General features: G+C 32.0%; 7 non-coding genes across 7 annotated transcripts; all 7 read left to right on the forward strand.

Annotated features, from left to right (window-relative positions):
* Position 1: 1 nt before the first annotated feature.
* On the forward strand, positions 2–94 carry LOC133337998 (small nucleolar RNA Me28S-Gm1083). The gene has a single exon (XR_009754620.1). It is a non-coding gene; the product is annotated as a small nucleolar RNA Me28S-Gm1083 (small nucleolar RNA).
* A 172-nt stretch (positions 95–266) lies between these two features.
* Positions 267–371, forward strand: LOC133337983 (small nucleolar RNA Me28S-Gm1083). Its single transcript, XR_009754618.1, has one exon. It is a non-coding gene; the product is annotated as a small nucleolar RNA Me28S-Gm1083 (small nucleolar RNA).
* Positions 372–644: 273 nt separating this feature from the next.
* On the forward strand, positions 645–741 carry LOC133337991 (small nucleolar RNA Me28S-Gm1083). The gene has a single exon (XR_009754619.1). It is a non-coding gene; the product is annotated as a small nucleolar RNA Me28S-Gm1083 (small nucleolar RNA).
* A 168-nt stretch (positions 742–909) lies between these two features.
* LOC133337959 (small nucleolar RNA Me28S-Gm1083) lies at positions 910–1,007 on the forward strand. Its single transcript, XR_009754615.1, has one exon. It is a non-coding gene; the product is annotated as a small nucleolar RNA Me28S-Gm1083 (small nucleolar RNA).
* Positions 1,008–1,171: 164 nt separating this feature from the next.
* Positions 1,172–1,282, forward strand: LOC133337966 (small nucleolar RNA Me28S-Gm1083). The gene has a single exon (XR_009754616.1). It is a non-coding gene; the product is annotated as a small nucleolar RNA Me28S-Gm1083 (small nucleolar RNA).
* A 175-nt stretch (positions 1,283–1,457) lies between these two features.
* On the forward strand, positions 1,458–1,555 carry LOC133337951 (small nucleolar RNA Me28S-Gm1083). The gene has a single exon (XR_009754613.1). It is a non-coding gene; the product is annotated as a small nucleolar RNA Me28S-Gm1083 (small nucleolar RNA).
* A 261-nt stretch (positions 1,556–1,816) lies between these two features.
* On the forward strand, positions 1,817–1,923 carry LOC133337944 (small nucleolar RNA Me28S-Gm1083). Its single transcript, XR_009754612.1, has one exon. It is a non-coding gene; the product is annotated as a small nucleolar RNA Me28S-Gm1083 (small nucleolar RNA).
* The last annotated feature ends 15,267 nt before the right edge of the window (positions 1,924–17,190 follow it).

Raw genomic sequence — 17,190 nt, forward strand, 5'->3', positions numbered from 1 at the left:
TTTTAATATGATGACAAATTATCTTTCGCCCCTAACTGAAAGTTTTTGGAAACTTCTCATGTTGAATGCGAATTGATTGGTCTTACTGAAGGTCCCACAACAACAATAACAATTGATATTTTTATATAAAAATAGTTTACTAATAGATTTTCTTTTATTTTATTTTTAGATCTGTTTGAAAATCTTGATATTAAAAAATAATCGAATACACATCGAACCTAATTGAAAAGGTAAACATTGCATTTAAATTTTGTTTAATTATTTTCTTTTATATGATGACAAATTATCTTTCGCCCCTAACTGAACGTTTTTTGGAAACTTCTCATGTTGAATGCGAATTGATTGGTCTTACTGAAGCAACCGAAAAATATAATAAATATCTCTTATAACAAAAAATAATTTACTAATAGGTTTTTATTTTATTTTTTAGAACTGCTGTAAAATCTTGGACAACCAGCAGCAGCAAAATCTTGGACGACCCGAGTCTTACTCGGCCAACGTCTGTCACATCAGCCCATTGTGTAAAAGCAATAGGGCTACTACAACAACAACCGGTGTTTGTTGCTGGAACTTTGCAACATGAACAATCATGTAAAAAAGGTATGTTGAGCTTTAAAATCTTTTTAAAAAATAGTCCTTTTTTATTTTATTGTGATGACAAATTATCTTTCGCCCCTAACTGAAAGTTATGGAAACTTCTCATGTTGAATGCGAATTGATTGGTCTTACTGACATTTTTATTTAATGGAAATAGTATAGAATTTGAAATCTCCAATGAAAAATGTAAATAACATTTGTTTTCTTTTTCTTTTTTAGATGATATGGACCTCATTTCAATACAGAAGTTGGCTTTAACAAGAAAGGTGTGTAGAGAATTCAATATCATTTCCAAATTTATAATAAAAAAATATTTATTGTGATGACAAATTTTTCTTTCGCCCCTAACTGAACGTTATGGAAACTTCTCATGTTGAATGCGAATTTGATTGGTCTTACTGATAATTCTTGTGCTAGAGAACATAAATTTTAATTTACTCAATAGTATTGGTATTAATATGAAATCTTTCTTTTTTCAATTTCAGATTAAAAATTAAAACCTATTTCCATTATGAGCAGAAGGTAAGCATCAATCATTACCGTATATCTTTTTTTTTTTTTTTTTGCTACTTGTCTTTAAATGATGACAAATTATCTTTCGCCCCTAACTGAAAGTTTTTGGAAACTTCTCATGTTGAATGCGAATTTGATTGGTCTTACTGAGCTTTCTATATTGCATAAAAACATTTTGTATATGACTTTTTGGTAACACTTAACTAATCCTTTGTTTTAATTCTTTGTAGGAATGCGCCGCAAAAGTTGTGTTCCCCCGAAAAATATTATGATGGCAGGCCAATAATAACTTCTTGAATGGTAAGTCTCGTTTTTTACATTATTTTAATTAGCAATAAAAATTTTATTTTTACCATGATGACAAATTATCTTTCGCCCCTAACTGAAAGTTTTTGGAAACTTCTCATGTTGAATGCGAATTTGATTGGTCTTACTGAAGCAGCAACTAACTAAAACAATAAATATTTTTCTTATAAATTCAGGACCTATTATTAAAAATAATTTTTCTCTTAATTGCAGGTGTTATATCAATGATTTTTGTATATCTCCAAATGTTGGGAAACATGTGGATCTAAAATATAGGTAAGCATTATTCCTAAATTATACTCAATCCTTTTATAAACGTTTAGGAATTTTTATTGAAATTCATTCCGTATGGAAAAGAATTCTATTTTCCAAAATCTTTTCTGATAGGAGAAATTTACTTGTTTGAATGATGACAAATTTATCTTTCGCCCCTAACTGAAAGTTTTGGAAACTTCTCATGTTGAATGCGAATTTGATTGGTCTTACTGATGTCGCCATAAAAACAAATTAAATAAGTTAAATTTCTTTATTGTACAAAAATCTAATATATTTTCCTTCTTTTTTCGATTTGTCCCAATAAGGTTTTTGGATATGACTCAAATTTGGAAACGTCATTTACATTAGAACTTTTTTGCCGGGTTACTACCTCCTCTATGAGTATTTATTTGACATATATGTAAAGGAATGGACAATTTAGATCTGCTGGATTTAATAAATCCCGTACATTGTAAACGTACTATAAATTTCAAAAAAGGTAAGTCATACCGATTAAATACGAATTGTTAAGTAGTTTTACTATAGAGTGGGTTATACCATTTCTTGGTTGCATTCTAAACTTGAAATTTTATTTGAGCTTTGATTTCTTAAACCAAATAACACCAGAGATTATTTTCCTTCACAAGTCAATTGCAATATTTAATTTTCGAAACTCTAAACAAGGATCTTTGACTTCTTGAATTAGTACAACAACCTTACAACCGAATATTTAAATTGTGGGAAAAATCTATGGGGTAACTCAAGGCATTTTATGTTCCTTCTCGAAGACCATGTAATTTTGAACCGTTGAAATTGTCGATCGCAAGAACTAATTATGAACTAAACAACCCAATGAGGTCCTTATGTGTAATATATAATAGTATAAATAATGTTTAGAGATATTTAAGAGAATAGTGTTTAAGAGTATATAGATATATAGAGATTTTTAGACATTTCAATTGTCTACCGCTTTTTATATATCTTCTAAAAATAAGGATGGAGACGAATTTCATAGGAGAGCTTTGACAAATTTTAATTATATTGATACCAATTATGAGCATGTTTGGTATTGGGAAAAATGTATAAATCTGTCCACGCTTTAGCATGGACCCAGAATTCTTCAATATAGGCCTATAATTTGACATTGTCTCAATATAAAAAGTTCGCTTCCCATTTTCGGTATTTTGACTTAGCTGGCTTGTTACAGAACGGTTGTTCCATAAGCCGAGCTTAAAGATTTCCAATTGCGTCAGTTTTGTGCGCATATCCTCCAATTTTGAAGACCATTCCAAGATGTTATTTTCTACTTGTTTTTACCCTTCACCACTCTTGTGGTACAGGTATTATGTCCTTGTGCATATGTTTGTAACAGGCAAAAGGCAAAGAGATAGACAAATGGTTCCTTTGGAGAATATGCATAGAATCACTTTCTGAGTCGATTTATGCAAGTCCGTCCGCCCTTCTGTCTGTCTGTATTCTTGTGAACAAAATACAGGTCGCATTTAGGATCCGATTTGTATGATGTTTGGCACACCTCACCTTCGAAGAAGACGAACCCTATTGAAATTTCATATTTTCGTCCTATTTAATAGAAATGGGCACCAAAGTCTCTTTATATCTTTCGATTTGCATGAAATTTAGCGTAGCGTACTGAATTGAGTCTAGAATGATGTGCGTTAAGTTTCGTGGAAATCGGTTCAGATTTAGATATAGCTCCAATATAAATTTTCGTCTGATTTTATCAAAATGGTGCACGAAACTCCCAATATTTGTCCAATTGAAACAAAATTCTGCACAGCGTGCTGAATTGAATTAGGTCCAATTTGATGTCTGTGAAGTTTGGTGAAAATCGGTTCAGATTTAGATATAGCTCCCAGATTTAGATATATTTTCGTCCGATTTTATCTAAGTGGAACATCAAACTCCCAACATTGGTCTGATTGAGACAAAATTTAACCCGATTCCATCTACAGGGTATTGTGCATATGATCCATTAGGTTCATATTCTCACCCCCTGTTTTTTAATTTAATTAGATTTATCTAAAAACACTTCTTTGCAGACAATTATAGCCCCCGATGTAAATGTCCTCATGTTTTTAAGCATAAGTACACATTTCGAATTTTTAGAGGATAAAAGCTCTTGACAGAGAAGAGTCGAATACCGGACCTTCAACAATCAAGGCATTTTTGTGGTTCTTAGGGCATTTTTCAATCGAAATGTCATTGGTATTTGGTATTTTATTTTCTCAGAGTATATCAAACATCCGGATAAACAATTTACATAACAATACCTGGATTAATCAATCGAAAGTCGCCTTAGGTATCCCAATTGTATTATCACATCTTGCGAACAGTTGCAGGCATGACACAATAAATAGGTAGTCCATTTAGCTCAGCTGATGACATGATTAACTTTTAAAGTGCGTAATTTCTACTTGAATTCGATGTGCAATGTTGCCAACCATGTGAAATATTATAAGGAAAAATCTAACAGATGTCGAGACAAAAACAAAGGTTTTTTGTTTTGATACATCACCTTATTATTGCGTAATGAAGGTATTCTTAGAAGTTGACACACCTGTAGATTTTTCAAACTTTTTCTCCATTTCCTACTCGTATTCCCTCAGACAGCAGTAGGTAACTCTCAAGCTCAAATATCATAGCTCACAGCTTAAAATGCAACCGCTATTAATTAGACTTCATATGATGAAAAAGGGACTATGATTGTGTGCCATGATCACATAAATCCGCAACAACAACAACCCTAAAAAATAGGTCCTGCTGAAACAAGAATTCAAAATATTCTATATATTTTAAAAATACATTATTACTAATAATTTTAATTTTTTATTATTTTCAGATTCTGCACAAAGGACGGAGAAATATTGAGCCAGGATCAATATCTAAAAGGTAGGACGACACCACTTTTTCTCTTTACATTAGCTATTTATTTTTTCTACATCACTTAACATGATGAAAAAGGGACTATGATTATGTGCCATGATCGCATAAATCCGCAACAACAACAACCCTAAAAAATAGGTCCTGCTGAAATTAATACAATTAATCATTTTTAGTATAATATCCTAGAAAACATTATAGATTTACTAATATTATGATTTTATTTATTTTGCAGATTATGCGGCAGATAAAATCGGCAGCAGGATAAAACCAGGGTAGAAAAGGTAAGTTTAAAGTATCTTTTTTTATATAAATTTATCATTTCAAATGATGAAAAAGGGACTCTGATTATGTGCCATGATCGCATAAATCCGCAACAACAACAACCCTAAAAAATAGGTCCTACTGATATATCGATTTTTATAATATATTTTAAATTATTGACCTACAAGTTACCACAAAATATAAAACAATTTTCTTTTTCTCTTTTTCAGGTAATTTTGAAATTAATAATTTAACACTATATGATCTAAGAATAAATATGAAAAAATTCAGCAACATTTTGTATCCCTATTAAAAAAATAAAAATTATTTTAAAAATATGTTTTTTTTTTTGTAAATTTGTATTTAAATCTCCATAACAAAGACCAAGGGACGGCTAGTAAGCCCTCTATTTATGTGAAGAAAGTGCTTACTTTCGATCTCAATAATGTAGAAACTTTCACCAAAAGAAGGTTCCTAGTCAAATTCACTTTCGTAAAAACCCTAATTTTAATTCGCCCGAACGTTGGACCTATATTGTAAATTGCCTGCCTGCAAGAAAGAACACGACTAAACTCAAGAACTCAGCCTCTTTGATAGGAAAAAACCCGGAACATTAATGAATAGTGGAGTGGAATCTTTTTTTTTTTTTTGACCTGTGTTTAAAAAGGTTGTGCGAAGAAGTTGTGACTACCCTACAAAAAGGCGATATGGCAAAATTACCGCTACTTGGGCCTGTAAAATGTGCTTAGGACCTTCAAAATTTGTAAAGTGGGTCGGGATTTTTGTATGGGGGTTATATCAATGCTAAAAATTGGTTTTTTACCTTCAAGAACCCAAAATGCCATATTACAGCGGCTTCGAGAAGAAAAGTCGTCTAGGTCCACCAAATAAGCTAAAATGGGATGGGATCGTTATACTAAGGTTATATAAAAAAAAATGAACCTATATGAAAATGTGGCTAAAAACATTAAAAGTCCGAGAAAGGAGCGGCGGAACTGTTATCGTTTGAAAATGCGTTTTTAAGGCTTTAAAACGGAAAATCGGTCGATAAGTTAGAACTAAAGGGACAATCCCCTGAGGGGAATTTTTTGTTTATGACCCAAATTCCCCGTCCTTGAAACGGAAAATCGGTCGCTAAGTTAGATCTATAGAGACAATTCCTTGAGAAGAGTTCTTTGTTTGTTTATGACCCTAACTTCCCTGCGTCTAAACAATTCAATATACCCAAAAACATCTTATTTAGTCTACTCCAAAACCAGGATACCTATATATGTATGCCACTTTCAATACTAAACATCCTAGAAGCGTGGGTTCAATGTCTACGCAAACTGTCAAGGCTTATTTATTTTTGTATCTTCCCAGCTGGGGCTATTTTGTCTTAGGTCAGGGGTTTCTTGGTCGATATTGATTTGGCACTTCTTTGAGAGTCATCCCCTTTCTTCATTATCTTCAATTAAGGTCATTATCTTCAAAATAAGGTGTAGGGGGTCCGTTTTCATTAAGTGTCAAGGCTCTATTTTACTTCTGGTTGTGGGCTTCTATCGTATAATCTTGTCTTATGACAAAATAATTTCTATGAATGCTTCGAATATCTTCAGCTCTATTGTTTTCCGGTATATATGAGAGAGCTGTTTCATACAATTTGCAGAAGTCCGTATACTAGTCGCTGTTACAGGGTTCCCCTAGTTTGTTTTAGCTAATTTATATTCGACCTCTCTTAATCGCAGTTTCTCTATCAGGTTGTTTGGCGCGCCTTCTTCCGATTCCTTTGATTTCAATTTCTCTATCTCTTGGTAGTACTTTTTCTATAAAGTTCTGCAAAATTGTCTAAAGATCTGTGAAATCGCTTGTTAATATCGTTGTTTTAACTTAACCTAAAAAAGTTTGGATAGTACTTTTTTGGAATGTTGAAAATCGAATCATTTCTGAGCATGTGCAGACTGTTTCAAATTAGATTTAATTATTTTTAATTTGCCTTTATAAAATTATAAAACTTTTTTAGTACGGCAATATATAATTATCTACCTCTGTACATTCCATTCGTTTAGACAGCAAATTTAGCCATAATGTCTACATGCCTTTTTGCATATTGTTTACAACACTTCCCGCCAAAATATGCGTCTGTTTCATTACCATTGTTGCAATTCACCTTTAGAACCACAAGCGCGGAGTTGCCAACTTTTCTTTGTACATACAAAAAAAATTTAACTTTATGTCACAATTATGAAATAATTCCGCAAATAAGAACATTTATGAAACCTTTTTTTTTAATATTTAATAAAAACTATTTTTTAATCTTGTTTTATTTCGTATTTTTATCCGTAAAAAAATTATATCTCCATCTCACATATTCACCACATTTCAATTTCACACCGTTTCACAAGAAACTGCTGTCATTCACAAGCTCTCATAGCAAACTCTCTTTGCGTGTTTGTGTTGTTGTAAACAATAAAAACAACAAAAGAGCAAAAATGACAGCCAAGTGTATATTATAGAGAACCACGCCACATACCGCAGTTTTATAATTGTGCTAAAGGCTTTTTATTATTATTAATTATTTTTATCGTGAAAATCCTTATAGAATTTTGTGAAATCCTTTGGAAATTACATTTGGAAGTGAAGAAGCAATGATTTGTTAAACGGGTATGTATTTTATGCAATAAAAAAGTGTATAAGAAAAAATGTGACTAGCAGTAGATTACGCTGTGTGTGTGTATAAGATGATGGTGGAATTTTCGTTTGTTTGCTTGTTCGGTGATGGCAGTTGCCCAGTACTGTATTGTTATTTCAATTTCAATGTATCCCAGTTTATTGTTGGTCGCCATTTTGTTTTTTTCTCGGTCACATGTAATAATGACATGATGCTGATCTGCGGAAGTACAGTTATACCAAAAGGTGTTAGAAGCATGTTTTTTCTTTACATGAAAATAAATTAAAAAATATATGTATATTACTTAAATATAAAGCAACAAAGTGGATTGTACTGACGACAAGTCGCGGCTCTAGTGCACTCTCTATAAGCTCCTCAAAAAGGTGGAGGGTATATTAAATATATCACTCCGCTGTAATGCCACGATATGAACACTTTATCTGTTGCAAAAATACACTTTTTGTAAACAACATTTTGGAAACCCACTTACGTACGTCCCCCTATATTTTTGGTGTTTTTGTTGCATTTTTCCAATCAAAAAGGGCTGTAATTTTGGAATTCCGTATTCATGAAAATTACAGCCGGCAGACGAATTATAAAATATTATTATAAATATTTTGATATATATTATTATAAATTATAAATATTTTGATGGCTTAGACGGATTTTCCAGGCGAAATGGCTATAGTTGTTGGCTGTTCGCACCATTTTAGGTATTTTGATGGTCTTATGCGTATTTTCTCTAAACGAAGTGACTGTAATTTGGCTTTCTGAATTCTTAGTAGCTAAATAACTTCTTCGCAGAAATTTAAATATATGTATGTAGGTCCTTGTTGATGTCGTTATACGGATTTATTTGGCATTCTAGGTTTTTGGTTGGTAAAAAAAAGTTATTCGAAGAAAATATTAAATTTATGTCCTTATTTTGACATAAGTTTTGTGGTGAATTACAAAAAGGCACTGTTCAAAGTTCGGTAACGCAAATCTAGTAAATATATAAATATATAACATAACAGCCAATCAGAAGTTGGCATTCCTGTTTACCATTTTTACTCGGACAAATTTTTTGAGTAAAAAGTCTAAAAGAGAACGCCATTTTGTTTTGTGTTCTCTTAAATTTGGTTCAATGTTTTACCAGTTTTGTGGGTTGAGGAATGGTTTTCGAGAAAAAAGTGGAAAAAACTTGTAAAATTAGTGGATTATTTTAGGTTCTGGAACGTGGCATGCATTCAAAATTCCTTAAGTGAATGGGGACATTTATATGTTAAGGGAAGAAACACATAAGAGGACTTTCAGGCTTGACATGTTAAGTTGCCTTCTTATGTTGTAAAATAGTAAAGAAGAACGGCGTCCAAATTCAAGTTTGACTTTGATATTCCTTTATAACTTGTGTTGAAAATGGTCGCATGGGGTAGACTCTGATTGTTGTAATAATTCTTATGTATACTTATTTATTAAAGAATTAATTTTACACTTTTGATCGTGACTTACAGTGTATGAGAATAGAATATGAATACTGAATAGAATGATATTTGATTATAGTGTTGCCACAGTATTATAGTTACCAATATACATTAATACATAATTAGGGATATAGCACAAAGCCAACTTAACATGCCAGGCCTGAATCCTCGCATGTGTTCCCTCTTTAAGGGAGAAACACATAAGAGGATATTTTCGACGAACGGCCTACCTTTAAAATCAAAAATTTCATGAACGGAATCTACGAAACCAAAATTGCACATAACTGTCTGTTACAGTGTCGGAACAATAAACACCATTCACAATTTTAGCTGCTTGGCTTGCCTTTGTCATAGAAAAACTGTAAAATGTACCCAATTTTCACTGTAACTCACAACTGAGTACGACCCTCAAAGTTGAAAATAGAAACAAAATATAAAGAAATATAATTTTTTTAAAAAGAATATGAAATATTTAAACTTTGACTTTCGCTATCTGGGTGACCTTATTAATAGATCTTGGGCTGTAGCATGGCACAATAAATAAGTAGTCCATTTAGCGCAGCTGATGACTAGATTAACTATCAAAGTGCGTAATTTCTACATGAATTCGATGTGCAATGTTGCCAACCATGTGAAATATTATATTCAAAAATTTGACAGATGGTCGAGACAAATACAAATGTTTTTGTTTTGATACATCACATTTGGTGTGTTCCCGTACTGCAAGAATCTTCTATTTTTTACAATTTATTTCGATATCATGAAGGAAAAAATGGTTATCATAGTAAAAAATAGTAGATTCTTGTAATACGGGAACAGGCCAATTGTTATTGCATAATGGGCTGTAGTTACAGGAGATTTTGGTAAGTTGGCAATGAAGTGGCAACAATGCTACAGTTGCGGTACAAATGAAATTAGAACATTTAAAATCCACAACGTCGCCTAAATTCAAACGAGGCGTACACAAATATTCAAAATTCGTACTTCGACGTATTCGGGTAATATTCATATAAATACAGGTGCAGCCTTATTCTGGATGTCAATTCCATGTGAATTTATTCCCTCTTCCCTTTCGGCTTATTCTGAACAACATTTTCCTGTGAATTTTTTCACATTCTCGCTTTCGCCTTATTCTGAATGAAATTCGAAAGCGAAAAAATCCGCTTTGGGGAAAAATTAGGTATTCTGAATTACAGGGAGTAGGAGAATGAGATGAAATTTTGTGCGAAATTTTTCGCTAATAAATTTAAAGGGAGTTGACTACAAAAACATAAGTAATAACTATTTTTATGAAAAATATTTACACAATACTTATTCTATGACGATTTAGAATATTATAAATGATAGTAAGCTATTTTTTAACTGGAAAACAACCTATAAAATGCCATTGGAAATCCTATTGATAACGATGCATGCTGAACCAAGTATTGCCAAGGAATGTATGAAGGTAATAAGGAATATTTAAGTCGAGTTTGATGCATTTTGGAGGCGAAATACAGACATTTTGGGTGAGGATCTGTCTCTCTGTCTCCTAAGAAAAAAAATTATGGAAAAAACAAATTTGCCTGATGAGCCGCTTAACAGTGAAAAACTTAAATAAAAATTATGAAAGAACAAAATATATATATTTTTTGAAATTATCTTGTGCGTGATTTGATTGAAGAAATAAAGGAGAAGAAGCAAATCATAACATAATAGGCCACTTTAAGAATCTGGGGAAATAAATATCGAAATTAAATAAAAAGGCACACAATTATGTAGTGAAATAATAAACTGAATTAATTAATTCAATCGCAGATGTCTTTCCATTATTCGTTGTTGTCTTCTCTGTTGTACTTTTTGCAACAAATTGCATCAAAACAATGAACAGCTGTTTCACATGCCATATTGTAGGTTGCCATATTTTTAAACTTTAATTTATTATCTTTTAATTACAAAGCATTATATATTGTTGATATTACACATTTATATTGTTATAAATAACAATAAAAAGTAAAAATTTTTAATAAAAAATTCAATAAATAAAATATTGAAAAATATTACTCAATTACATTACAATGGGGCAACACACATTGCAACTTAAATTACAATATGGCCACACACATTACAACTTAAATTACAATATGGCAACACAAATCTTTTTTTCATCCACCATTTTCGAAAACTCGAATCCGCATCTCGCATTTTTTGCGTCTCCCAATGCATTCAGAATAAGGCGAGAATGTGAAAGCGAAAAATTTTCTACATGCGAGATATCTCTCAACGAATACCCAGAATAAGGCTGGTGTTTTACTTTTGTGGTGTGCAAGCACATGGTATCTATCATGGTATAATTATTACAAGGTTGGCACAGCTACCATGGTAGCTATGTCCTACTTTGTAATAATTATAATTATTCAGCAACTCATTATTTCATCCTGGTAAAGGACACTATCGAATTTTATCAAATTTTATTGCCGAATATTGGAAATGGCGACCGAAGTATGTGTATATTACACGAAAACCAGAATTGTAGTTTTATAATTCAAATAATTTTGCTGCTTTATGCTCGAAACTCGTTCGGGTTTTTAAGCACAATCGGCGCCCTTCCATGTTTTATGTCACATGAACGCGTATAGTTCCCTATTTTTTCTTTAAGGGAAGTTGATGATACGTTGTACTTGGGAGTTACATATGAAAAGGGTGCTTATTTATGTCTTGACCATTAATCTTGTGTAATATTGTGGATTGGGTAGTTTTTGTAAAAAAAAATCGCCTCCACCTTGAGACTTGTTATGTTAGAATAAATAAAAAAAATTGCAACAAGTTTGCATAATTTTTACATTGTACTAAACACCCGACAAATGTATGGAAAGTCAGGTTTAATTCAAAAAATCGAATTGGAAATAACATTTTATACTGATTCATACAACAAATTTTAAAGTTCTTACCTACCCGTGCTGTTGTATGGATCTGCAGCATGGGTATGCATGATGAGGCAGCTCTTGGAGTGTTTGAGAGATAAATTATCCGGAAGATCTATCGGCCGATCTGCGTCGATTGTGAATATGACATGAACATAGTAAGACGGATCGAGCTGCAGCGACTACGCTGGCTAGCCTATCTTGTTAGAATGCCCCAGCTCAAAAGGCATATAAAAGTGAGCCAAGTGATGGTTCACGCAAAAGGGGAAGGTCACGAATCCGATGGAAAGATCGAGTAGAAGGCAACGTCTCAAAAAATGGTTTTTCAAATTGGATGAGATGCGCACAAGACCGACGCGCCTGGAAATCTTTTTTAAACTCGGCCAGCTAAGTAAACATGGCATAATTATACAAGGTAGTCTCATGCAGTCATATGTTTCCAATTTTAAAAATATCTTCCTTCGAAATGTACGCATATCATATGTTCAGTGGCAAAAATTGCAAAATAATTTATATTTCTAAAACTTTTAAATATAAGATGTAACGACCGTGGTTAAATCTTGAGAGCAATGTTCAGCTTTACAAAATATATTTTGTTTAATTTATTAAAAATATGCCAATCGATATACATAAAATTTTATGGAATTTATTTTTCATATTATTTAACATTGATAGATGAGTTCCAAAATAAAAAGGGTTGCAAACATCAAATTCTCAAATGAGACTTCCTTCTGTAATTATACCATGCCTACGGACCTAGCAAAATGCATATTTCAAACGACTATAGTTGATTTTTTTATATTTTTAAAAACATTATACACATTCACACATTTTGTATATGACATTGGCATAACAAGCCACAACAAGAAAAAAATTGTAAGTTGCCATAGCCTACCTTGTATGATTGTACCACGTGTGCACAGTTTTTTTTTTCATTTAATTTTCGACAGTTTTTTCTCTCGTCATATTCCCCAATAAATTATCTGGAAGCCTACCTATAACATTAGTTCCGTTCCAGAACCTAAAATAATCTATTAATTTTACAAGTTTTACTCGAAAACCATTCCTGAACCCACAAAACTGGTAAAACATTGAACCAAATTTAAGAGAACACAAACAAAATGGCGTTCTTTTACTACCATTACTATTAAAAAAAAGTACTGGAACAGACCAATTATTAGTAATTTAATAATTATAAAATGTATTTAATGATACATGGTATAATAATAGAAGGTAACAGCAAGTGTTGTTGTACAAAAAACGATACAACAACCACATGGAAATTTGTTGTTGTAAGTTCTTCTAGTGTCAACTCATTTGACAGAAAAGTGTAAACAAACAAACAAATTATCATCAAATTATTTTTATTTTGAAAATGAAATATTTTCGAATCCTCAAAATAAAAATTGAAAAACATGAATGAAAATCTTTCAAAGTTATATTTCTATCGCTTCCCCATCGTTCCTATAACTGAGCCATTGCCACATATATGTGTAACACATATGAAAATGCCGGGAATAGCGAGTTATTCCTTGAAGAAAGATTTGCTTCCTGAAACTTTCCCAGCAGGCAGATTGAGTAAATTGAATACGGGAGCATATTTAATAAAGAACAATTTCAAATTGTATGCGTTCCCAATTTTCCTGTTGGGTGATTTTTAAAAACATAATTTGTCAAATTCATATTGACACTAGTATTACGTTGGGATCAAATCAGCTGGGATTTGCTGTTACCTTTTATAATTGTACCATGTTAATGATATAAAAAGATCAACAGAATTATTTTATATCACTCGAAAAAAAGATGTTACATAATCATACATAACCTCAATCTATCTGTACGCATGACTTGCAAAAACCATGTGTTTAAAAACGCCATATCTATTTTCTAATATGCAACAGCTGATTTTTCAAGTTATCACATGGAATGAAACACAGGAAAAAAATAAATAAAAAGATACCCAGCACACACACACGCGAACGCACACATAAATTCTGCAATGTATACAAAACAAAAATTTACCGGTCAACATTATGCTACCACAAACATACACACACGCGCGCACATGAACTCGCGCTCAAAAGGAATTCATGGTATTTGCTTGTTTGTTGCCCTGCTTCTCATGTTGTTATTCACCACCAATTCAACAAACAACTGATTTTTGTTATGACAGAGGGAACGACAACAACTGAAACAGATGTGTATTAAACGTCAAACAAACAAGCAAGTTTAGCGATCACACGGTTCGTGATTTTTCCCATTAATTTTTTCATTCGTCTGACAATTAAATGGAATAATAACGGTATTTGATGTTCGTTTTTACCGTAACATAATCGAATAATGTCGGTCATTGATTGATATCACCGAAAGGTACTAAAGTGAAGAGTTAGAAATCGAAAAAATGGAAATGTGAAAAAATGTGATGATGAGAAATTTAAAAGCATAACTTTATGCTGTTGGTGGATACCCAGCCGTAGTAGCAGCGGCGGCGGCAAGCAAACATAGAAAACGTACACAAACACACACCACACTTCACGCACGCCATTTACAAAGTGGGTGTTCAGTTGTTGTTGTGACTGCCTTTGCTCATGTGTTATCATTCTGTGTGTTGTGTTTCCTTTTATTTATTTTCAAACAAATATCTTCTTTGCATTTTGTCATCATCATTGAATGAGTGAATAAATGGGAAAAAAAGATTTTGACCATAAAAGTGAATGGATGTGCTAAGTGAAAAGGTAAAACTGTCGTTAAGACAAGTATTCGCAAAAAGGAATGCCAGTGTTTTTTATTTTGAACTAAAGGAAAGACAAAGAATTGCAAATGTTGAAACCAGAGAATTAAAGAATCAGTTGTTCAATATCGCAGTGTGGTGTGTATGTATAACTAGTGGACATATAGGGTTGCCATGTGTTTGTAAATTATTGCACTTAACGGTATACGAAAAAGTTTTTTTGGGAATGAATGATTTTAACCATGGCCTATAAATAAGGTCACCAAGATAGCAATCGAAATCGGAAAACAGCTGTTTTTTCTCAAGTCTAATGTCAAAAATTTCGACTTTGTTTACGTTTTCATAATGGAAGTCAATTCACAATAATGCATTTTGACAGCAAACTTGAGAGGTATCGATAATCAGCTGGTCTCCCTTGGTGACCTTATTTATAGGCCATGATTTTAACCATGGCATAATTACAGATGGTAGTCTCATTTGAGAAATTGATAATGGCAAGCCTTTTTAATTTGGAATTCATGTTAATTTCGAATAAAATTAAAAATAAATTCAATTGGCACATTTTATTTTGAAAGCAGAAAACTGTCGAAGGCAAATTTATGAAAAAATTGAAAACATGAGACTAAGTTGTATAATTATGCCATGGATTTTAACCATGGCACAATAAATAGGTAGTCCATTTAGCTCAGCTGATGTCTCGATTAACTGCCAAAGTGTGTAACTTTAACTTGAATTTGATGTGCAGAGTTGCCAACCATGTAAAATATTATATAAAAAAATTGACAGGAGATCGAGACAAAATAAAAAGTTTTTGTTGTGATACATCACCTTATTATTGCATCATGGATTTTAACTAAGATTATTTAATGGTGCATTTACACCGAACTTGATTTACGGAAGTTTATTTGACATATATGTGTACAAAGGAAATGTCAAACTAAATAATCACAAATTAAATGGTGATTTATAGAGCATTTTAATATAAATAAAATCGATAAAAGTAAGGCCAGATTGTCCTTTCACGAACGTTTTAGTAAAAAATGCTATTAACAATTGGCCTGTTCCCGTACTGCAAGAATCTACTATTTTTGGCTTAAGTTGAGTTTAGGGGCTCATCTCAGATTTTTCTGATTTTTAACACAGGTAGATCTCGTCTCCCTGATCACGAAAATATGTGACATTCATGGGGGAAATCCATATATCCCCAGATATGGACAGCTGTAGTTCGGGAATGCATTTGTTCATAACTTCGACATTTATGGACCGATTATGGCGGATATTGTCGGATATTTTTTTATAAAAACAACAAACTGGGATTTAGCCTGATTATTTTGCAAACGTTTATTTAAGAGAAAATTTGATCATGTAGCCGAATTTTCCATCTGAAAGTCTTAAATCCCCGGCCTAAGGGCGGCTATATAAGATAAAATTTATATAAAAGATATTTTATTCTCGTAGCCAAATTTTCCACCTGTCCATGGGAGAAAGTATTAAATACCAGGCCGAAGAAGTTCTATTTCAAAAAAATGATGGTTAGCCGAATTTTGTATAATTTTTAGTTATGCTTTACAACCATACCAATCTTCATAGATTCATAAATAACGATGTTACGAACATAGGAATTTCGGAACTTCAAAGTTCCGTATCTGGGAAGCATGGACTTCCCCCATGAAAATCATATGTTCTCGTGATCAGGGTTACGAGACCTACCTGTGACAAAAAATCCCAGATGAGCCCCAAAACTCAAATTGTTTCCTATTTTTCCGATATCATAAAAGAAAAATCATGACATAATTACAAAAGGTAGTCTCATTTGAGAATTTGATTATGGCAACTCTATTTGATTTAAAACTAATCTAACAATTTTAAATAATATGAAAAATAAATTCCATAAAATGTTATTCGATGTCGATTGGCATATTTTCAATAAATTAAACAAAATATATTTTGTAAAGCTGAACATTGCTCTCAAGATTTAACCATGGTTGTTACTTCATATATTTATAAGTTTTAGAAGAAGGAAACTTTAATTATATTAATTATTTTAATTTTAATTTTGAAAGCTGAATGCTGTCAAAGGCAATTATATAAAAAAATGGAAACATATGACTGCATGAGAATACCTTTATTTATGTCATTCTTCCGATAAACCAAATTCTAAGTTGTCAGTTAACTGACATTTCTTAACGTATGCATTTATTTTACAATTATTTTTTATTGAATATTTTCATAATTCTAATTAGAATTCTTTTCCATCAGGTGATGAAAATGCAAACATAATGCAATCCAATATAAATCTTATTTTCAAATCGGTTCATCCAAATTGTATCACATTTAATACCATAAGGAAAAAATTGTTTTTCCAAATGTCAGGATCGGTTCATCAAATCCAAACTCTACAAAATTTTGTACGCATTTCCAAAACTTCCTTAATAGCCAACAGTGATCCTAACATTAAATTTTAGGATCCCAGCCTATCGGTTTACCCATATTAAAATTGTACAAAATTTAGTACTTTTCGTACATATAAGTACAAATTTTCAAAACTACCTACATGACCCAATTCTACATTTCGACGGTAATACTCATTACAAATTTGATTCGTAT

Source organism: Musca vetustissima, unplaced genomic scaffold (assembly GCF_032173495.1).
Source record: "Musca vetustissima isolate MV318-11 ecotype Yass unplaced genomic scaffold, APGP_CSIRO_Mvet_v1 utg39994, whole genome shotgun sequence".
Lineage (NCBI taxonomy): Eukaryota > Metazoa > Arthropoda > Insecta > Diptera > Muscidae > Musca > Musca vetustissima.